Source organism: Trachypithecus francoisi, unplaced genomic scaffold, assembly GCF_009764315.1.
Source record: "Trachypithecus francoisi isolate TF-2019V2 unplaced genomic scaffold, Tfra_2.0 Lachesis_group2, whole genome shotgun sequence".
In the NCBI taxonomy this organism is placed as follows: domain Eukaryota; kingdom Metazoa; phylum Chordata; class Mammalia; order Primates; family Cercopithecidae; genus Trachypithecus; species Trachypithecus francoisi.
The window spans coordinates 85,438,515-85,459,667 of NW_022681465.1; the positions used below are offsets into that span (position 1 = coordinate 85,438,515).

General features: G+C 39.6%; 1 protein-coding gene and 1 long non-coding RNA gene across 2 annotated transcripts in view; both read right to left on the bottom strand.

Annotated features, from left to right (window-relative positions):
• ARL15 (ADP ribosylation factor like GTPase 15) overlaps positions 1 to 21,153 on the bottom strand; it is a 455,769-nt gene that overhangs the window by 413,149 nt on the left and 21,467 nt on the right. The window lies entirely within an intron of this gene.
• The window catches only part of LOC117065114, a 32,689-nt gene continuing 21,300 nt past the window's right edge, over positions 9,765 to 21,153 (bottom strand). The window contains exons 3-5 of the long non-coding RNA XR_004429823.1: positions 16,003 to 16,020; positions 12,891 to 12,947; positions 9,765 to 10,931 (exon numbers count right to left, since the gene is read on the bottom strand). This is a non-coding gene — a long non-coding RNA (uncharacterized LOC117065114). The remainder of the gene's footprint in view (positions 10,932 to 12,890; positions 12,948 to 16,002; positions 16,021 to 21,153) is intronic.

Below are 21,153 nucleotides of genomic sequence, written 5' to 3' on the forward strand. Positions count from 1 at the left end.
CCTCAGCCTCCCGAGTAGCTGGGACTACAGACGCCCGCCACCTCGCCCAGCTAGTTTTTTGTATTTTTCAGTAGAGACGGGGTTTCACCGGGTTAGCTAGGGTGGTCTTGATCTCCTGACCTCGTGATTCGCCCGTCTCGGCCTCCCAAAGTGCTGGGATTACAGGCTTGAGCCACTGCGCCGGCCCGTAAATCTGTGTTTTGTTCTGTTCTGTTCTGTTCTGTTTTGTTTTGTTTTGTTTTGTTTTGTTTTGTGACGGAGTCTGGCTCTGTCGCCCGGGCTGGAGTGCCGTGGCCGGATCTCAGCTCACTGCAAGCTCCGCCTCCCGGGTTTCCGCCATTCTCCTGCCTCAGCCTCCCGAGTAGCTGGGACTACAGGCGCCCGCCACCTCACTCGGCTAGTTTTTTGTATTTTTTAGTAGAGACGGGGTTTCACCGTGTTAGCCAGGATGGTCTCGATCTCCTGACCTCATGATCCACCCGTCTCGGCCTCCCAAAGTGCTGGTGCTTGTAAATCTTTTACTGATCACTCTATCATGCTCCCCCACAAATGAACTGTGTATATAATGGAAATCTTACAACTTACATTTCCTGTGACCATAAGTTTTAAATATTTTAAAATTTTCTCTTATGGACTAAGTTCCTAAAATTATTATTGGTCCACAATTGATATACAATAAATGCTGATAAATCCATTACAGTATAAAAAGTAAAACTTTTCAGTAATACATCTCTTAATGAGATGAGTAGGTTATGTTTTTATTTACATAACATAGAGGATTTTTTTTTAATTTATTTTGAGATGGAGTCTCACACTGTCACCTGGGCTGGAGTGCAGTGGTGCAATCTCGGCTCACTGCAACCTCCACCTCCCAGGTTCAAACGATTCTCCTGCCTCAGCCTCCTGAGTGGCTGGGATTACAGGCGCCCACCACCATGCCCAGCTAATTTTTTGTATTTTTAATAGAGACGGGGTTTTACTATGTTGGCCAGGCTGGTCTCCAACGCCTGACCTCGTGATCCACCTGCTTTGGTCTCCCAAAGTGCTGGGATTACAGGCGTGAGCTACAGCACCCAGCCTTAAGATTATTATTTATCACTAGGATGAGATATAGTTCAGCATCAGTTCTATTCCTATTTTTCATATTTTTTAATGTAGACATAAAATATAAGAAACCTGCTCTCATAAATAAAATAGGAATACAAGTATAGCGACTGTGAAATCATTCAATTCCTTGCACTTCTTCCTAGCTATGTAACAAAAAATTACGTATGAATTATCAATATTTTTAAAGATCAGCTGACAATTTGAGTATATTTTATTTTATCGAAAGCAAAGAACTGAAAATGGTTTGTTATCTGGTAATATTAGAGTCACTCACTTTCTCAACACCAATACCGTATTTTGAGTTTTTCCTTTGGCTTGTGCCCTGGAGGTTTTTATATCCAAGGCCAATGCACCAAGATTTAGGATGAGAGAGTAGTGCCTTTCTCTCCTAACTGAAAATAGAGTAGCTGTGAAAGGGATAGTGATAAAGTAGAATCCATACAAATGAACACTGATTTTCTTAGACTTCTATCACTGCTTACCTACCATAACTTAGAATGCCCATGTATCCCCAGGGGCACATGTATCCTGGTTTCGACACACTAATTGGGGCTCTGTTCATTCATGCATTCATTCCACAAACATGTATTAAGCACTTGCAACATGCCAGACACTTATCTAGGCACTGGAGATACAGCAGTGAACAAAACAAGAAATCCCCTACCCTCACGGCCCTTCTAAAGGAAGCACACAATCTGTTAGGTCTGTGTTGGGTGCTACAGCCACCTGCCTGAGCCTCCTGTGGCCTGCTGTTCTCTCTACTGCAAAGAACTGTATTCCCACTGTAATACTTAATTTGAAATGCCAACGAGACTGGATTAAGGAATATCTAGCAACCTGTAAGGCACTGTTTTGCGATGTGCCTGGGATGGTGTTTCCAGAGGAGACTGGCATGTGAGTCTGAGTGGACTAGGTGGGGAAGATCCACCCTCAATGTGGGCAGGCACCATCCAATCTGGTGGATGGTGGTGAAGACAGTACAGAAACAGGAAAAGGTGAATGTGTCATTCTATCTTGTCCCCTGCCTTGGACAACAGAACTCCAGGGTCCCAGGCCTTTGGACTCCAAGGTTTACATCAGTGGCTCCCTGGCTTGCCCGGCCTTCAGCCTTGGACTGAAAGTTACAACATTGGCTTTCCTGGTTCTGAGGCCTTGGGGATTTGAACTGAGCCACACTACAAGCATCCCATCGTCTCCAGCTTGCAGATGGCCTGTTGTGGAACTTCTCAGACTCTATAATCGCATAAGCTAATTCCCCTAATCAATCCCCTCTTATATATCTAAATAGTGGTACAGTTGTCCCTCAGTATCCATGGGGAATTGGTTCCAAGACCTCCTTCAGATATCAAAATCCACAGATGCTCAAATCTAGATATAAAATGGTACCATATTTGCATATAACCTGTGCACATCCTCCTACATACTTTAAATAATCTCTAGATAACTTAGAGTACCTGATACAATACAAATGCTATGTAAATAGTTACCCTGTTTGGGAAACATTGTTTAGGGAATGACAAGGAAAAATGTCTACACATGTTGGGTACGAATGCAAATTTGTTTTCAAATATTTTCAATGGTGGTTGGTTGAATTCATAGATACAGAATCTACTCACCATCCTTTTGATTCTCTCTGGAGAACTCTAATACGTCAACTTAGTCTACAAAGAGCTAGGAAGTGCTTACTACATGCCAGAACCTTAGCTAAACCCAAAAGAATAGAGAGGATGCAGACTGATCCTACACACTATACAATAAGCATAAAGCCTCTCATTCAGATTCACCTTATGCAATATGTTAAGTCACTGTTTAAATAAGTTTAAGTTCTACAAAGCAAAGACCAAATCATCACCAGGGTCAAGCAGATTCTCCTCTGCATATATAATATTAATCTACTGGCTATGCTTAACATTTATTTATTTATTATTTATTTATTTATTTATTTAAATTTTTTTTTTAAGACACAGGGCCTTTCTCTGTTGCTCCGGCTGGAATGCAGTGGTGTAATCATAACTTGCCACAGCCTCAAACTCCTGGGCTCAAGAGATCCTTCTGTCTCAGCTTCCTGAATAGCTAGGACTATAGGTGTGTGCCACCACTCCTGGCTTTTGTTGTTGTTGTGTTGTTGTTGTTGTTGTTGTTAATTTTCTGAAAACCAGGTTTTGCTATGTTCCCCAGGCTGGTCTCAAACTCTTGGCCTTAAGCAATCCTCCTGCCTTGGCTTCCCAAAGTTCTGAGATTATAGGTGTGAGCCAGCGTGCCCAGCCTTAAAGTTTAAAACATAATTTTGTCCCCAAACCATGGATATGAGTAAACCACATCCTTGGCAGTGACTGCATTCTAGGATAATTTTTAATCATTGACAAAAACACATTATTCTTCCTATCAAGAAAAAAAGTACTAGTTCTGAGGATAAAACACTAAATGTTTGTCAAGAAAACAAAGTCAACCATCCATGAAAAGAAAGTACACAAAAATGTACAATTCCTAGGGTGGAAATTTCCATCAGTCAGATATACTCTTGGTGAAAATCAAGGGCCACCATGTCATTTAAATTGCAAAATTAAAAGTATTTTAAGTTCCTAAGTTAAATAACCCCAAATGTTTCTTATCAAGAAAAAAGCCTCTCCACCTAAACACACAGCTACAATTTATAATTACCAAAAGAAACCTCACAATGGCCCTTTGTAAAGGATGATCCTCATGTAGCTAGTCAATTTCCCACTCCCTCTTCTGTGGTGCCTTTTTAAATTATCATTAGGACATCTACAGTCGGAAGGTAAAAATCATTTTTTCCTACATGAAGTTAATATAGAATACATAATTAGAACTTATTTTCCACTTGTGGTAATATGCTTGCAATTCGATAGCCACTATTTCGTACCATTAATCCCTGAAAGTAAAGGCAGCTAGCAGAGTAAGGAGACCTCTCAGAGTGACACAGAAGAAAGCTGGCTGGACCACGTGGAAGTGGAACTCTTAAATCTGCCTTCAAAAGTGCAACAGTCTAGCCACAAGAACTACCTAGTATAGAATTAACATTCTAATCCAAACGAGAGGAAAATTCTAAGGTTCCATCTTGATCAAAATATTATGATTATAAAAACATTCCAAAGTTCAGCAAACCATACTAAACTTACATAGTCCCATATCCAAACTCTAAACATGCTATAAAGATACAATAAAAAATAGACTGTGTAGTGAACAAATAAGAGATATAGTAGGCTCTAAATAGGGTACAGTCCATAAATTTGGGGTAAAGCCAGAAATTACCAGCCTCTGAAATTTCGGTTAATTATGAACTTAAAAAATCAACATCAATGATGGGATAAACTGGCATCCTGTGCTCCTGCTGAGATGCGCTGAGAAGTATATGATGTCACCTATGGAATATTCCTGTCCAAAATGTTTAATCTCAACCTAATCATGAAGAAACAATTAGACAAATCTAAACTGAAAGAAATTCTGCAAAACAACTGGCCTGGGCCTCTTCAAAAATGTCAAGGAATAAAAGACAAAAAATGTTGAGAAGTTATTCCAGATTAAATTCAATAAATTCATATGGAATACCTACTATCCAGATAACAACAGTGTGTGGTGGCTAAGAATGTATCAAATTCTGCCTCAAAATCCTATCTCTACCAGGTGGAAAAGACATCTAACCATGCCATGTCCTCTCAGTAAAATGAGGATAATAATATTACAGTACCTTCTTCAAAAGGTTATACCTAGTTCAGTGAGCTTGTCTATAAAAGCCTTAGCACAGACACAGCTTAACCCTTAATAAGTGCTCGGTAAATGTCAGTGGTGATCATGACCGTGATGATGGTGAAGAGCCACCAGATGCTGGGGGAGGTGAACAGAGAAACTGGCTAACGTCGTCACTGTCCTCACAGTGCTTACAGTGAGATGTGAGTTAGAGAAAAATGACCAGGCAATTCTAAGACAGTGCAATAGATGTACTTTGGCTGATGAAAGGCTCTAGAGTTCAAAGGAGGCCGTTAGGTCTTTCTAAGCAAAGAATGCTGGCATTGGAATCCAGGTAATGACAGAGAGGCGTGGCAACTAGGGTAGGAGAGATCAAACTTGGGGACTGCTAGGATGATGAGGCAGGAGAGTACTATGGATTGAGTCTAGTTCCTGGCTTGGCAGCTGAATGGGCTGTGGTGCCAGTCACTGAGAAAAAGGAGCCCAGGGCATGAGCAGGTTAAGGGGCAGAAAGAGAGTGGGCTCATGCTGGGTCAGACTCAACCGAAGGGCCACCCAAGGGGACTTGTGCTGGAATAACAAAGGCATGTGGCAGAGAAGTCCTGATCTTGAGAGAAAAGGATACATTCTGCATTCCCCAGAATAAAATACCTAAACCAAACAGATTTTATCTTGTTCTTGCCTGGACTCTAATTTCAAAACACGATAAAGAAAAATACAGCAGTCCTATCAATCTTATGTATTTCACAGTGTAACTATTTTACTGTAAAAAAAGAAATTAGGAGGGATATTTGTGGCTCTCAATAGGTTCATTAAACCTAAAATCCTAAATTCCCCTGCTAGAAAGGTGGTATGTTAGCCAGATGTTCTCACTCTACTTGAGAACATTATTTTGCTTACTAAAGGTAAGAAAGAAAACATTTAGGCCAGGCATGGTGGCTCATGCCTGTAATCCCCAGCACTTTGGGAGACCGAGGCGGGTAGATCACGAGGTCAGGAGTTCCAGACTAGCCTGACCAACATGGTGAAATCCCGTCTCTACTAACGATACAAAAATCAGCCAGGCATGGTGGCGCACACCTGTAATTCCAGCTACTCCGGAGGCTGAGGCAAGAGAACTGCTTGAACCCAGGAGGCGGGGGTTGCAGTGAGCACAGATTGCCCCACTGCACTCCAGTCTGGGTGACACAGCGAGACTCCATTTCAAAAAAAAAAAAAAAAAGACCTTTATAAACTCTCATTTCCTAGGTTATAAAACATATAACCCCTCACCTATACCCACCGAAATAAAACTGCCAGGAACAACTCTAACTATGTGTGTTCATGTGCCTGTGGGCAAAAATACATATACTATATTGATATAAAGAAAACACTAGATTCAATCTTGGCCCATAGAGTCTCAATTATCAATCCAACCAGAAGCTAGATTTGCCACACAACACAAAACCAGTCTTGCTGCCACACTATGTGCTCATTCAGTGTGAGCCTGACAACGGCTACAGGCAACACTGACTCTCTGCCTACACACTGTCTTTGAGGTACACTGCACCGTCTGTTGGCTGAATCTCAGATCAAACTGCCTTAGCTCATTCCCTTGTGAAAAAGATGACTGACTGTCCCCAATATCCATTCTATATGCCCCCTTAGCAGTAGAACCCCCAGAGTCTTGGATGCTTACTAGAGTTCACCTTTCCAAGCTTCTTTGGTAGTCGTGTATCATCACGTGCCTTAAGTTCTGGCAACTGGGATGTGAGGGGACGTGATGTCTGTGATTTCCAGATCATGCCCACAGAAGGGAATTAGTTGGTCTCCACTTTCTCTTTCCCGCAGAATAAACAAACATACAGGAGTGGTGAACCACCTGCAGCCTGCACATGAGCAGAACCACTGAGGCAATGGAAGAACAACAAGCTAGAAAGAGCCTGAGCTCCTGACTCATGAAGCAAAGAGCTAGATTCCAAAGTGACTACTGGTTTCAATTTAAAATTTTATATTATTTTATTACTATTTTTAGAGACAGGTTCTTGCTATGTTGCCCAGGCTGGACTTGAACTCCTGGGCTCAGCCTCCTGAGTAGCTGAGACTACTGGCACACACCATCATGCCAGGCCAGCTTGGATTTTTATATGACAAAATTATTCTACTTAAGCTACTATTATTTTGGTCTTTATAAAAACAGCCAAGCCAACATCTTAATTCAGTTCCACTCAAATCATTAAAATGTATGATTATGCAGAATTTATGTAATTAAGGTGTGGATCACTTTGTTTTAGAGTTTTTCATTCCTTTATAATGACTGCAGACATCTCAGCATTCCACACAGTTTACAATAAATGCTTATGCTGGAATCTCCAAGGGGCATAATAAACAGGTACTGTTAATACCACTCCCCACCAAATGGTCATATATTAAATCTGCTCTTTAATTTGTTGCTAGAACCAGTATTTGCAGAGTGCAAGACTTCCAATCTATCTGATAAATTTTTAACCTTGGTGTTACATATGATGACAACATTCTACACCCAGCATTAGAACTAGGCTATGCTGGTTTTCTTTTTTCTCTAGGAGAGGACAGATTGTACTAAGTCCTAAGATCGTACTAGGTACAGATCTAAGTACAGATCTGTACTGTACTAAGTACAGATCGTACTAAGACAGATTGTACTAAGAGGAAAGTATACTTTCCTCTTTGATGTTTATGGTAGGCAGAATAATGTCCCCCATAGAGTCAATTACCATCACAACCCCAAGACGTTCATTTCCTAATCCCGGGAAACTGTGAATATGTTATTTTACATGGCAAAAGGAACTTCGCAGATATGATTAAGGATCATGAGATGGGAGATTCTTCTGGATTATTCATGTAGGCCCAGCTTCATCACAAGCGTCCTTATAAAGAGGGAGACATGAGTGTCAGAGTCATAGAGGAGATGTGATAATGGAAGCAAAAGTTAGAAGTATGCCATTGCCAGAAGGGGCCATGAGCTGAGGAATGCAGATAGCTGCTAGAAGCTCAAAGGGGCAAAAAAAGGATACCTCCTGAGAACGTCCAGAAAGAACACAGCTCAGCCAACACCTTGATTTTAGCCCAGTGAAACCCACTTCAGCCTTCTGACCTCCAGAATTATAAGAGAATCTATGTTGTTTTAAGCCACAAAGTTTGTGATAATTTGTTACAACATCCATAGGAAACTAATACAGTGTCCTTACATGTAGTACTGTATATTGTAATAACCCAACTGAATTAGGGGGTAGGATTTGTCCAGACCTAAAGAGCTAAATGAAAATAAGCAATTTTAATAATATACAATCTTATTAATAATATTGTTACTAACATTATCAGTAGTAATACTAATAATAACATACAATTGTTTTGCCTTTTTATTGTAATCACAGTTAACTCTCCCTGCCTCCCTCCCCCAGCAAAAAAGAAGTCACAGAAATTGAATATGAGTAGGTACAAGCAAATCTGGTAACTAGATAAAAAGGATGATTTATACCCACTAGCAAATGACTCTTCATCTCAAGATGAAACTAAATGCCATTTTTACTGTTACTGTTTTGAAGGATGAATGCTTTCTCTGCTAGTAAAACACATTCAATAATTTCTGCAAAGGCCAAAGAAGAATTCAAAGAGTTTTTAAAGCTCTTATTGATAACCAAAATCTCTAACCATGCAGGATATTCTCCTGGTATTATTTAGTTCAAACCTCCATCACTTGCTTCAATTTTAGTTCATGCAGCTGTTGGGTACAGAAAACCAGTCACCCCTGTGACTTTAGTGTGCTTCAAACAGTACCATTCCTGGAGAAGGGCAAGATTCACCGGTCCTAGCTTCATTCATCTGCTCCATTCAATGTTGGCCAAAAGGGTCCACGACCCACAGAAAGGTCACTAGAAGCAAAAATTATCACTGCTCCCTTAACCTGCTTCTTGTCGGCACCAGCTAATTGCCCACCATTGTGCTTCTGGCTCCATGATGGTTGTATTACAGCTCCCAACTCAGAGAAGTCTCGGCGCAACACCTTTGGAAAATGCTTACCCTGACATTCCTGAGAGAATTCCAAAGCAATGCTCTTGTGCGTCTCTCTGGCCTGGAGCTCATCTATGCCTGACTGTAGAAGGTTTACTTCAAGATCACATTCTTAAGCATGGCCTGTTTTCATTGCCAGGATTTCATAAAATCATAGAACCACAATTGTACTATAAACTCTTGGCCTGAATTTACGTCCCCTCCTTCCTCCTGAACAGAACCAAATGAATGTTGCTTAAGACCCAAAACAGATCCATATAACAGGACTCCTTTTGTTTCAGAAACTAAATTACTTCTTTGTGATACATCCCTACATTACATTAGGATAATAACACTCTCTCCTGTGCTGTAAGTAGAGAGTTATCTCCTTGGAGCAGATGCTTGGTTTTAAAGATTGTTTTGTTTGTTTGTTGCTTTTTATCTGCTTCCCTCTGTCTCAATTTGTTCTGGGCTTTGGAAGCCTTCATATCTCCACCACCGATAATGTCTAAGTTTTTCTACCTGTACCTTAACTTTCCTGCCCCATCTTCTTGAGTTAAGGCCCTTTAAATAAGCATCACTGCTTTTCAGGGTCTGGAGAAAGGTCTGTCTACTCCAAACCTCAGTGGGAAAGGTGGACGGCATGCACCGGATATCCTTTGTTGTCTCTGAGTAATGATCTTTATTAAACCTTTTAATGGTAGCATACATTCACCTGTATATCACACACTTAACCTAGGAAGCTTTCAGTGTCTCTGTCCTATATATGTTCCAATTTGGTCTTGTTCACTTCAGATATGGATTCCTAATATGTAAAATATATTGCTTTTTGCTCCTTAACTTCTTAGTATTTAACTAGCTGCTATTTGGCAATAACATTAAAAGCACCTAGAAAAACAACTCAGCTCAACAATCTAACACTATTTCTCATCCCATAAACCAACCCATAATCTTTTTAGGTTTCCTCTTCTACTTTTTGTTTTACTTATAACTCAGCATTTATTTCCAACAGGAGCTAATAAGAGTTTGTTTTTGTTTTTGTTTTCTGGTTTATGTTAGCTGTAATTTACAAGAATTTTTTTTTCTCCTCCCTGTGTTAATCTGCCAAAACAAAACACCTTAGACTGGGTGGCTTAAACAACAAAAATTTATTTTCTCACAGGTCTAGAATCTAGAAGTCCCAGAGCAGGGTGCCAGCCTGGTCAGTTTCTGTTAAGGGCTCCCCTCCTGGCTTAAAGACGGCCACCTTCCTATGTCCTCACACGGCAGGCAGAGAGAGAGAGAAAGAAAGCCCTTTGGTGTCTCTTCTTATAAAAGCACTAATCCCATCAGGAGGGCCCCACCCTCATGACCTCATCTAAACCTAATTATCTCCCAAAGGCCCCATCCCCAAACATCATCACATTAGGAGTCAGGGCTTCAACATATGAATTTTGTGTGGGACACAATTAAGATCGTCACACTCTCTCCTTTTAGGACCGATTTTTATCTGCCTTGGAATGAATCCATGACCAGCCTTTCTTCATTAAATAAGCAGGGACAGAGACTGAACACCTGTGAGGTCTCAGGCTCAGGCTCAGTGCTAGGTATTCAAAGAGGCATACATACAATTTCTGATATCAGCAGTTCCAATATTACCAAGTTATAGATGGAAATACCTTATTGTGCTGGCTTACTGCAGCAGCCATGGAAATAGGCCAGTCAGAGCTCCCTTTCTAGAGAAGCACAACTAACTGACGGCCTCTTGCTGCCACAGCATCAGGTCTACCATGGTATTCATGCAGACATTGTGTTTCTGTTGGGCTGCCAGCCAGCATCCAAGTGTACAGAGGTACTAGAATCACTGCTGTTGTTGCGAAACTCCAGCAACAGGCACCGTTGCTTAGGGAAGCCCTATCCATCCAGCCAAGACTTCTCAGGAATACATGACATTGTAAAATTCTTCCCCATCCCTCCTTCCTTCCCACTCTTCCTTCACAGATGTCAGACCTACAGCATGGTCTAAAGGCTCTCTCTACCTTTTGTGGTTTCCTCCCTCTTTCCACTTCATGAACATTCCCCAACTTGGGTGCAAATCCCAACTTGGCACCTGCTTCTTAGAGGAGCTGGGAAAATAGACTCAGGAATTAACTTCACATAAAATAACTAAAAAATGTGTTTAGCTTTCAAGTAACCTATTCATCTAACCGGGGACAAATACTCATCTGAGACAGCTAAAACAAAAGGTGATAGGAGACATAAGAAAATCTGCTTTTTCTTACATTCAAACAAAGGCAAAACAGAAAATTATTCTCCCTATAACTTAATATAATTGGACATACAGCTATTGAGCATTTGCCAAGGGCCAGATGTTGTGCAAGGTATTGTAAAGGCTATAAAGACAAACACAAGATAGACTCCCTGCCCTCAAGGAACTTACAAGCTGCACTCCTATCTTTTACTCAGAATTTTTACATCATTTATTTTAAACAAATTCCTTAAGCATTTTGTGCACACATATACATGTTCTTCTGTACAAAGTAGATGAGTAAACAAGATTATTCACGTAAATATTTTTAAGTCCTTACTTAGAAAATAATTTGGTCTTTAAAAGTAAGTATCACTATATTTCCCATCTACAGTCTCCAAATCCCCTCCCTAGGCCTCTAAAGGGAAAATGTCAAGACATTTTATCACTTAATCTGATTAGAAAAGTCCTTCATGCTCATCTACATAGATACACTCCAAAATCCCAAGTTAAGAAATGAGCTCAAGGCATTTGGGTCAACTGACACAGGCAGGCAGAAAAAAAATTTTAAATCCCCAAACATCTTAAAACATTTATTTTTGTTGTTGTAGTGTAAATATCTACATATAAAAAGTATATAAAGCAAATATATAAAGAACAACATAAAAAAACACTGTGTGCTCACAATTCAAGTTAAAAACCAAAATATTACTATAACTTTTTTTTTTAGACTGAATTTCGCTCTTGTCACCCAGGCTGGAGTGCAGTGGTACGATCTAGGCTCACTGCAACCTCCACCTCTTGGGTTCAAGCGATTCTCCTGCCTCAGCCTCCCAAGTAGCTGGGATTACAGGTGCACACCACCACGCCCAGCTAATTTTTGTATTTTTGGTAGAGACAGGGTTTCACCATGTTGGCCAGGCTGGTCTCAAACTCTCCACCTCAGGTGATCTGCCTGCCTTGGCCTCCCAAAGTGCTGGGATTACAGGCATGAGCCACCGGGCCTGGCCTACTATAACTTTTAAAGCACTTTTTCTTCCCTCCACTGCTTTAGAACAGTTACTCAACCTCACACTATTGACATTTTGGGCAGATAATTCTTAACCAGAACATTTTGGATGCTTAGCAACACCCCTGGCCTCAACCCACAAGATGACAGTAGCATACCACCACCATCACCACCAGTTGTGACAACCAAAAATGTCTCCATATATCCCCCTGGAGGGCAAAGTCACCCCTTGTTGAGAACTACCACCCTAGAGGTAATCATAATCTGAATTTTTGCTTTTATTTATAGTTTATCAACATATGTAACCCTAAAACAATGTATTGCTTAGTTCTACTGCATTTGAACTTCATAGAAATGAAATTGTACTCCATGTGTTTTCCCGTGACTTGTTTCTTACATTCAACATTGTTTGTGAGATACATCCACGGTGTGTTATTACAAGCTGTAATTCATACAATCATGTTTTCATGTATTTTTGCTGCTGTATTGTAATCCATGACTCTCTAATTATTTAATCCAATCTATTATTGATGGACATTCATATTACATCTAACATTTTGCTTTTATGAATATTTCTACTAGGAACCTTTCCTACACAGGTCTTCTGGTAATTACACAACAATTTCTCTGAGCTACATACATAGGAGTAGAATTGCTCAGTCACAAGATATGCTCATGTTCAGCTTTATGACTTTCCAAAGTGGTTGTATAAATTTATACCCCCATCAGCAGTAGAGGGTAATTGCCATCACTCCACATGATTTCCAACACTAGGGTCTTCACTTATTTTTCACAACATGTGGTACCACAAAAATATACATTGCTTACCGTGTAAATCCCAATTCTACAAACAGCAAATGAGATCTGGATACATTCAGACATTTTCTATAAGATTAAAATAAGAATAAGAGATTACAACAAAATGTTTGTACCAAAGAACTGTCTTCATTCCCCTTGCTCTTGTTTCCCTCTTTAAAGAAAATCTGCTATATTCCAACATCTGTTTTATGAGCAAGTGGCTGAATTTCTTCCATCTGTTTTCTAGGCTAACTCAAATAAGATAGGGATAATAAAGTCTGGGGCATATGGCTTTATCTTGGGACTATAAGGCAGATACTTTGACCTCTAATACAAGAGCATCATTTAAGGAGTGTAACTTACTGTAATGGTTTCATTTCATTTCTTTCAAATCTTGCTCTAATATCCCATTTTAATGATAAATATTTGGCTGCTATAAGTAGCTTTTTAAGCACTTCTTTTTCAGTTCAATTCTTATTAGATCATAAATGTCTACAATCCTTATAATAGATAGAAAAAAATCTCTGTAAAAAGGAAACACTCATAGTTAAATGCTGAAAGTTATGAATGGGCTAAATTTTGACAGAAGATTGAGGTCCTTGGTCTCAGAATACAATGGCAGTACTCAACTTAGAATTCACAACTTCTAACTCCAAAATCAAATTCAGATTCCTAAAACACATGCCCACTCACAAAACCATGCATACCAAACATGACTACTGGTTTCTTTTCCTTTCTTTAGAAAAAGTTATTTTCCCCAACTGAGAGAAATATTTTTAGCACATTAAATTAGTATGTAGTCAAAATAACCCTAACTTTATACAGTCGAACACTATTATTATGGTTTATTGTTGACAAGTTAAAGCTTCTCCCTAAAGTTTATAATGTCATAAATCTCAGCAATCATGGTTTTATCCATTGTGGTAAGGAGGCAGAGATATAGGATCCCTGGCTTTCTGTGGGAGCCAAAAGACTTCCAAAGATGCAGTCCTTGAGGAAGACCAACAAGTCGCATCAGACCCATTCTGCCAAAGGCTCTTGCCTCTTCAGACAATATCCACAAGAAACTGAACTCTGTATGATTGAAGGAATTTGATAAAGAAAAGACTGGAAAGCCAAAGGCTATATACATGGATATTAAAAATAAAAATTACAGCAATGGAAAATCAAACTAAAAAGACAATCTGTTACGTGAAGCACTTAAACTCAATCTAAACCTTCAAATAATTCCAAACATTCAATGGTGCTATTGTTCAAAACAAATAGCTGATGATTTCGTACTGGGGATCATGATCACATCTATTATGAAGTTATTACTATCATGACTGTAACACTATTGGTTTTATTTTGAAAGAAACACACTACTGAAAACAAACTAGGGCCATGTCCTGGTGTCCTCAGAGCCCAAGACTAAGAACGCTCATTACCTTATCCAAGATCATTCTTCCCATCTACCTTTGGAAATTACCCCAAATTGTACCTTTTAACATAATAGTGAATGACTGAACAACTCTGAGTAAGCTGGAAAAGTTATTTTCCCCAATTGAAAGATTACTGTCCTATTTTATGCCACCTGGAATAAAAGATTTACCAGCTTTTCTTGGAGTTAAGTGTTGTCCTGTGACTAAGTTCTTCAAAATGAGATATAACTGAAAGATGCTTAAAGGGAACCGACTCTGAGAAGGGCCCCTTTTTGCTCTTCTGCCTTTCCCACTTCTTTTCCAGGCTATAACAGAGACTTAATGTAGCTCCAGTGACAATCTTGGATTGTGAGGGCACAATGAGAACAGTGGACACATGAAGTAGAGCATACAGATAAGAGAACCCAAAGATGCAAATGACTGTGGAGTTGCCATTCCCCCCTCTTCCAGACTTCGTATATGAAATAGAAATCAACCTGTAATTTTTTGTTTCCTGAGACAGGGTCTCACTTGGTTGCCCAGGCCGGAGTACAGTGGTACAATCTGGACTCACTATATCCTCAACATTCTGGGCTCAAGTGATCCTCCCACCTGAGCCTCCCAACTAGCTGGGATTACAGGCTCATGCCACTGTGCCCAGTTAATATTTTAATTTTTTGTAGAGACAGGGTTTTGCCATGTTTCCCAGGCTGATCTCGAACTCCTGAGCTCAAGTGATCCACCTGCCTCGGCCTCCCAAAATGCTGGGATTATAGGCATGAGCACCGCGCCCAGCCCTCTAACTTGTTTAAAATTGTTGTGTGCCTCTCACAGCCTAATCTAATCCTAAGCAGTAGAGAGCAACATTTGTTTTTAAAAAGTAGGTATCCCCAGTGCCATATGAAAGGGCTCTAGCACCTATCATGAGAGAATAACTCTTTTTATGAGCTTCATCTTTTAAAGAGGGAGAAATATTTACTCTTTAGTTACTAAAAACCTACTTTCCACTCCTCCTCATATTCTCAAAAAGTACAAGTATTGTTGTTGGGATTGTTAAAATTATTACCCTGAAAACCCTCAATTTATTTTGTGTAACTTTTTTTCTGACTAACCATATTACCTCACTCTGTCTAACCTCTAATCCTTACAAATACTGCCTCATCCTTGAACATCCGACCTCAGGCTAGGTGGCATGTCTATTGCACCAGCTTGTAAATTCATTCTAACAATAATGTTCTCAACAACAGCCTCTTCCCTCTAATTACTAGGAGTCGGATACATAGAGATATTTAAAAACATAACCAAACTTCCTTTGATCACAGTATATGAACTGGTAATAAATTTTAAATAATTATATTATTTCCCTGTATAGATGCTATATTTGCAAGAAACTATTTTAACTGTAAACCCATGAGACATAAGGCATAACTTGGAATGAAGGATAAGTAGTTAACTATTCCCAATAAAAGAATGACTTTCTATCCCAGATAAACTCTGGCCCAGTAGCCTCTACAGTGATATTCACAAATCTACCTCTAGACTTGCCTGAGGAAGAAGTAAAGAATATTATCTCAAAAACAAATCTCATCTTCTTTGCTGCCTCATGTAATAAAATAGCAAAAAAGATGTCAAAAACAAGACAGGTTGGTTACAATCTGTTTAAGAGAGGTCTATAGAAAAAGAATGCCTAAGACAGAAAAAAGAAAAAGAACACTAAATTTGAAATTAATGTGATTACTTACAGTTTATTGTTGTTTCCCCTAAGAAATTTCAAAGGTAAGCATGAAAATAAAGGAGAAAACAAAACTTCAACAAGATGGCAGAAAATTAATGTTATTTACTATACAGTCCAAAACAATGATATCAAGGTATAATTTGAGTTCCATCAGAGGGCTAATAAACACAATTTTCTTTTAGAGAGCTATTTTTTATACTCAATATAGTTGACAGTTCTAATTTTGATGTCCTGTGCAATCCCTCATCCTGATGCAAAGCAAGATGACAGTTATATTATCTTCTCCTCTATAATTCTGCTTGATGAAAATTAAAAAGTTAAGACAGCCAAGCCAGTTCTTCAGAGTCCTGCAAGTAGTATGTTAAAACTGGTAAAACAAGAAAGGGCGTAGGGGAGTAGTAAAACCCCTTTGAATGAGGCCCTAGCTTGGATCATCTATTTCCAAATAAGGTTAACAAAGATCCAGCATTTCCTCTCAATAGCACACAAATGGGCTGAAGGCAAAGATGCAATATAAATGGGGGATACAGAGAGTGATAATCGGTTCCAAGGTACATGGGAACGCTAAAGTGCCGCGTGGGTGAAATCCTCTCCGAGTAAAGGTCATGTCTGTCAATTATGCTTTAGTCACTCCTCCAGATTGGAAATAAACACTTGGAAATGCCACCTACTTCAGAACTGGCATCTCCTTCTGTTAATATGGTCACTGAAAACATTAACAGTGCATTATTTAACAACTCCCTGAGTATACTCAAAAGTAATTTCCCCCAAATGGGAAAAAAGTAAGTTTTTTTTTTTTTAACTAATTACAAAATAAAATGAGGATTTGTTTACAAAATGTAGAGCATTTTGCTCCTCAGCATATATTTTATAGCTTCTTCAAATTAGGAAAAAGGATGATGATAATCTACCCAAAGAGAAACATTTGCAATCTAAAGCAAAGCTAATAAAATTGGCTTCTCAACATTTTCTAAAAATGTTTTCAGTGGTAACAGTGCCAACAGCATCCCAAGAGCATCTATACTTCCAAGCAATCTACAAATGTCCATGCATGGAATATGTAAGAGTTCAACCAGTATTCAAAACGGAATCACTCCTCTCCCTATTAAAAAATAACAATCGCCGGGCGCGGTGGCTCAAGCCTGTAATCCCAGCACTTTGGGAGGCCGAGGCGGGCGGATCACGAGGTCAGGAGTTCGAGACCATCCTGGCTAACACGGTGAAACCCCGTCTCTACTAAAAACTACAAAAAACTAGCCGGGCGAGGTAGCAGCGCCTGTAGTCCCAGCTACCCGGGAGGCTGAGGCAGGAGAATGGCGTGAACCCGGGAGGCGGAGCTTGCAGTGAGCTGAGATCCGGCCACAGCACTCCAGCCCGGGTGACAGAGCGAGACTCCGTCTCAAAAAAAAAAAAAAAATAACAATCATCATCATTAGCACATGATCTCTTTCTGAAATTCAATCACAAAGATTTGAAAAGCCATCTAGCAGAAATAAACTGAGATTTGAAAAGTCATCTAGCAAAAATAACCAAATGAAAGCATAAATCATCATATCAGAAGTTATAGATTTCATCCAGCAAAATGTTAGCCCATCTTCTACAAAGTGTCACTAAAAAATAATATGTAATATCCAGGCAGATTTTGGCTGAAATGCTGAAGGTAAGAATAGTTCTCGTTCTCAAAATTCTGTTTCAAAAGTATGGAGGGAGAGAAATCCCCTTCTAACTTATCAGAGTAAAATAATGAGTACCACTTATCTTAGAGAATTTATTCCTTCACTTTTGACCAGGCACTGGGAATTTTAAAACTCAGTCCAAAGAAAGAAAACGAAAAAAAAAATTGCAGGGCTTTTTTTTTTTTTTTTTTTTTTATAAGACAGGGTCTCACTGTGTCACCCAGGCTGGAGTGCAGTGGTACAGTCTTGGCTCGCTGCTGCCTGGACCTCCTGTACTCAAGCAGTCCTCCCACCTCAGCCTCCCAAATAGCTAGGACTACAGGTACATGTCACCATACCCAGCTAATTTTTTTGTAGAGATGAGTTCTCACTACGTTGGCCAGGCTGGTCTCAAACTCCTGGGTTCCAGCGATCCTCCCACCTCGGCCTCCCAAAGTGCTGGGATTGCAGGAATGAGCCACTGTACCTGGCCCAGAGCATCCTTAATGTGGCAGGCACTTCTAGGTAAATGTTAAGTATACAAAGATAAAGAAGACCAAACCCTAGCATCAGTGATCTTCCAGTCCAGGAGAAAGCAGTAATTAAACATACCCGTGCCCGACAAGTACAAGGTAAATGTGTTCAGCACAATCAGGGGTATGCACAATGGGCTGCAGGGAAACAGAGTAGAGGCATCGAACTCATTCTTATAGGCATGTCAGGAAAGACTTGGAAGCATCTCCTGAATTTTGAGTCTCAAAAGATTGAGTTATCCAAGTTCAAAGGAGCAAAGAAGAAAACAGCATTCCAGATAAAAGTGAAAGCAAGAAACATCCCATAATGTGCAAGCACCTGAGGGTTGCTAATGCATGCCCTAGACACCTTCCTAGTCTTTGCAAATAATTGCTTCTCGGTCCGATATCAATTATTGATAACTATTAACTGACAATCTACATACTACTTAAAATGGATTCATATCAATGAACAAAACATCCTCATTTTAAGACTTATCTCTAACTCCCTGCGAAAGGAATTTCCATGTGTCAGGGACTTAGCATGGTCACATTATAGAGTCCGTTTTGCCTCCCCACCCTTTTAGATGCAAAGGCCCACAAGCAAGACGCCACAGCTGATTGAACTAACAGGCAGTTTAGCCTTAGTAGCTGACCAACAACCATGGTGTGGTCTAGCAGGAAGGGCCAGGCTAACCTAATCATATTCTCTTTCTCCTAAATTTGAGTTGAAAAATACTGAAAAGATGAAGCAGTTCATAGTGCAAAATAAAACTGAGGGAATACAAAAAGCAAAGCTATTAAATAACTTCATAACCATGAAGAATCACGGCAATCTAAATTTACAAAGCCACAAGTATGAATAAAAAGAAACTATACGAAAAAGAAAAGTTATGCAAAGCAGAGAAGAATAACAACCCTGCTAATAACCCCAAGAGAAGTAGACCCAGAGAGAAATCGGTATGTGAAGAATGACTGAGTGTAGTTGCAGACAAGTCTGTTTCTTAGTTAAAAAATTATATTCCTCAGTTTCCTTTGCAGCTAGGAATGGCAGTATGATCAAATTCTAGTAAATGAGATATAATCAGTAAGTCTTACAAGTCTTCCAGGAAGGAAGCACACTCTTCTTCTGCCTTTTCTCCATCCAGCTATCTGGAATGCAGAAGTGATGGCAGGAGCTCTGGCACTAATTTTGGACCATAAGCTTAAAGTCTACATGCTTCTTGGAGCCCTAGTGACTTCTGGACTTACTTGCCTGAGCAAAAAATGAAATTGTCAAAGCCACTATATTCCAACCAATTCCAGTCCTAATTGATATAGTGGTTGAGAGAATGTGACAGAACCACAATTTGAACTCAAGTCTTTTGGACTTGGGGGCCAAACTCAATCATCATGAGCAAGTGCTACCAAATAAAGTCAAACAAACTGAGTAAAGCAGGTTTACAGTTTACATGTATTTTATGATTCAATAAATCATAAAAGTCTGACTGCCAACGGCCAATAAAAAACAAAAACATGCTGATGCAGTGTCACTCACCTACCACAAATAACACTTTGGACAAGCCTCTTTGACTCTGTAGCCTACCCAGACATATAAGGTTTTTCCCCGAACACAAGTACCTACAATAAGGTATATGGGCAATAAAAATTGAATATAGGCACCAGCTTCTCATGGATGGCAGAAACCTATCAAATTCAGATTTATAATGAATAGAGGAGATTTTCAAGAGCACACAGGATTCTGGAAAGCCTGCAGCACATTTTGTAAGGAAGTCAGAGGTCTTTCTCATTAACTTCAAGCAAAAGAATTTTCCATACGTCATTAACAACTAGAAGAACTCAGCCTGGGCATTGTAACTCCCTAAACCACTGATGCCCCAGTGTGGCAAGTGTAGCATAGAACGGCAATTCCTTTGAAAGGCTCAAGGATTTTAGATGCCCAAGCTGAAGCACGAATGAACTTGGTATTAATTCTCTTCATTAATTAAACAATTTCATATTTGCATTGACCACCTACTTTGTGCCCAGCCATGTCCTATCCTGGGGACTGAACAGTGAGCAAAGTCCCTGCTCTTATGGAGCCTACACTCCAGTGGTAGTAGCACACAAAAGAACAAATAAAATCAACTTAGATGGTGACAAGTCCTATGAAGAAAAAAATAATAATAATAAGAGAATGTGCAGGAGAGGGTGGATTTCAGACACTGCTATTTTTAAGAGCAGATGTGGTCATTCTAACAATATTATAGACAATAAAAGAGATGCCAAAAAAGCTTTCAACAGCTTTGCTTCCCAAACCCCTTGCGTAGGCAAACACAGTATTCTACCATAAAAAGTCGCAGCATTAGACACTCAATTCAATAATCCACAAATATTTATTGAGAAGCAGTTCTGGGAGACATTAAGAGCAAATCTAACAGCTTTGGGTGTTAGACTCTCTGGAATCAAATCCTATCCATACAACTTACTATTCGTAGGAGCTTGGGCAAGTGTCTTAACCTCTGTGTATCTTAATTTGTCATTTGCAAAGTAAGGATCATAGTAGTACCTATTTCATTGGGTACTAAGAGGATTCAATGAGTTATAAAAGGAAACACAGTGAGCTCCAGATTTGTATTTTGTTTTACATACTTGGTAATTGACACATAATATATATTTTAATTGAATATCTACTATGTTCCAGGCACACAACTTCCTCTAAGCATTCGTATAAAGGGGCCCCAGACACCAGGAAGCCCCAGGGGCTGCACTCTGCCATCAGCTTCTACAGATGCCTCGCATTCACCTGCTGTCACCTGCATTACCAGGACTAACTCCTGTGACTTCTTACTGCAAATACTGTAACCCAGAATGGTAACTCTGAGATTCCCCAAAGGAGTAAACATTCCAAATCCAAGTTTGGATTGTTTTGCTTCAGTTTTGCTTCAGTAAGAGAGATCTTACTACTCTGTCTCAACAGAGCCAGCAACTGAAGCAAAACAATAAACAACA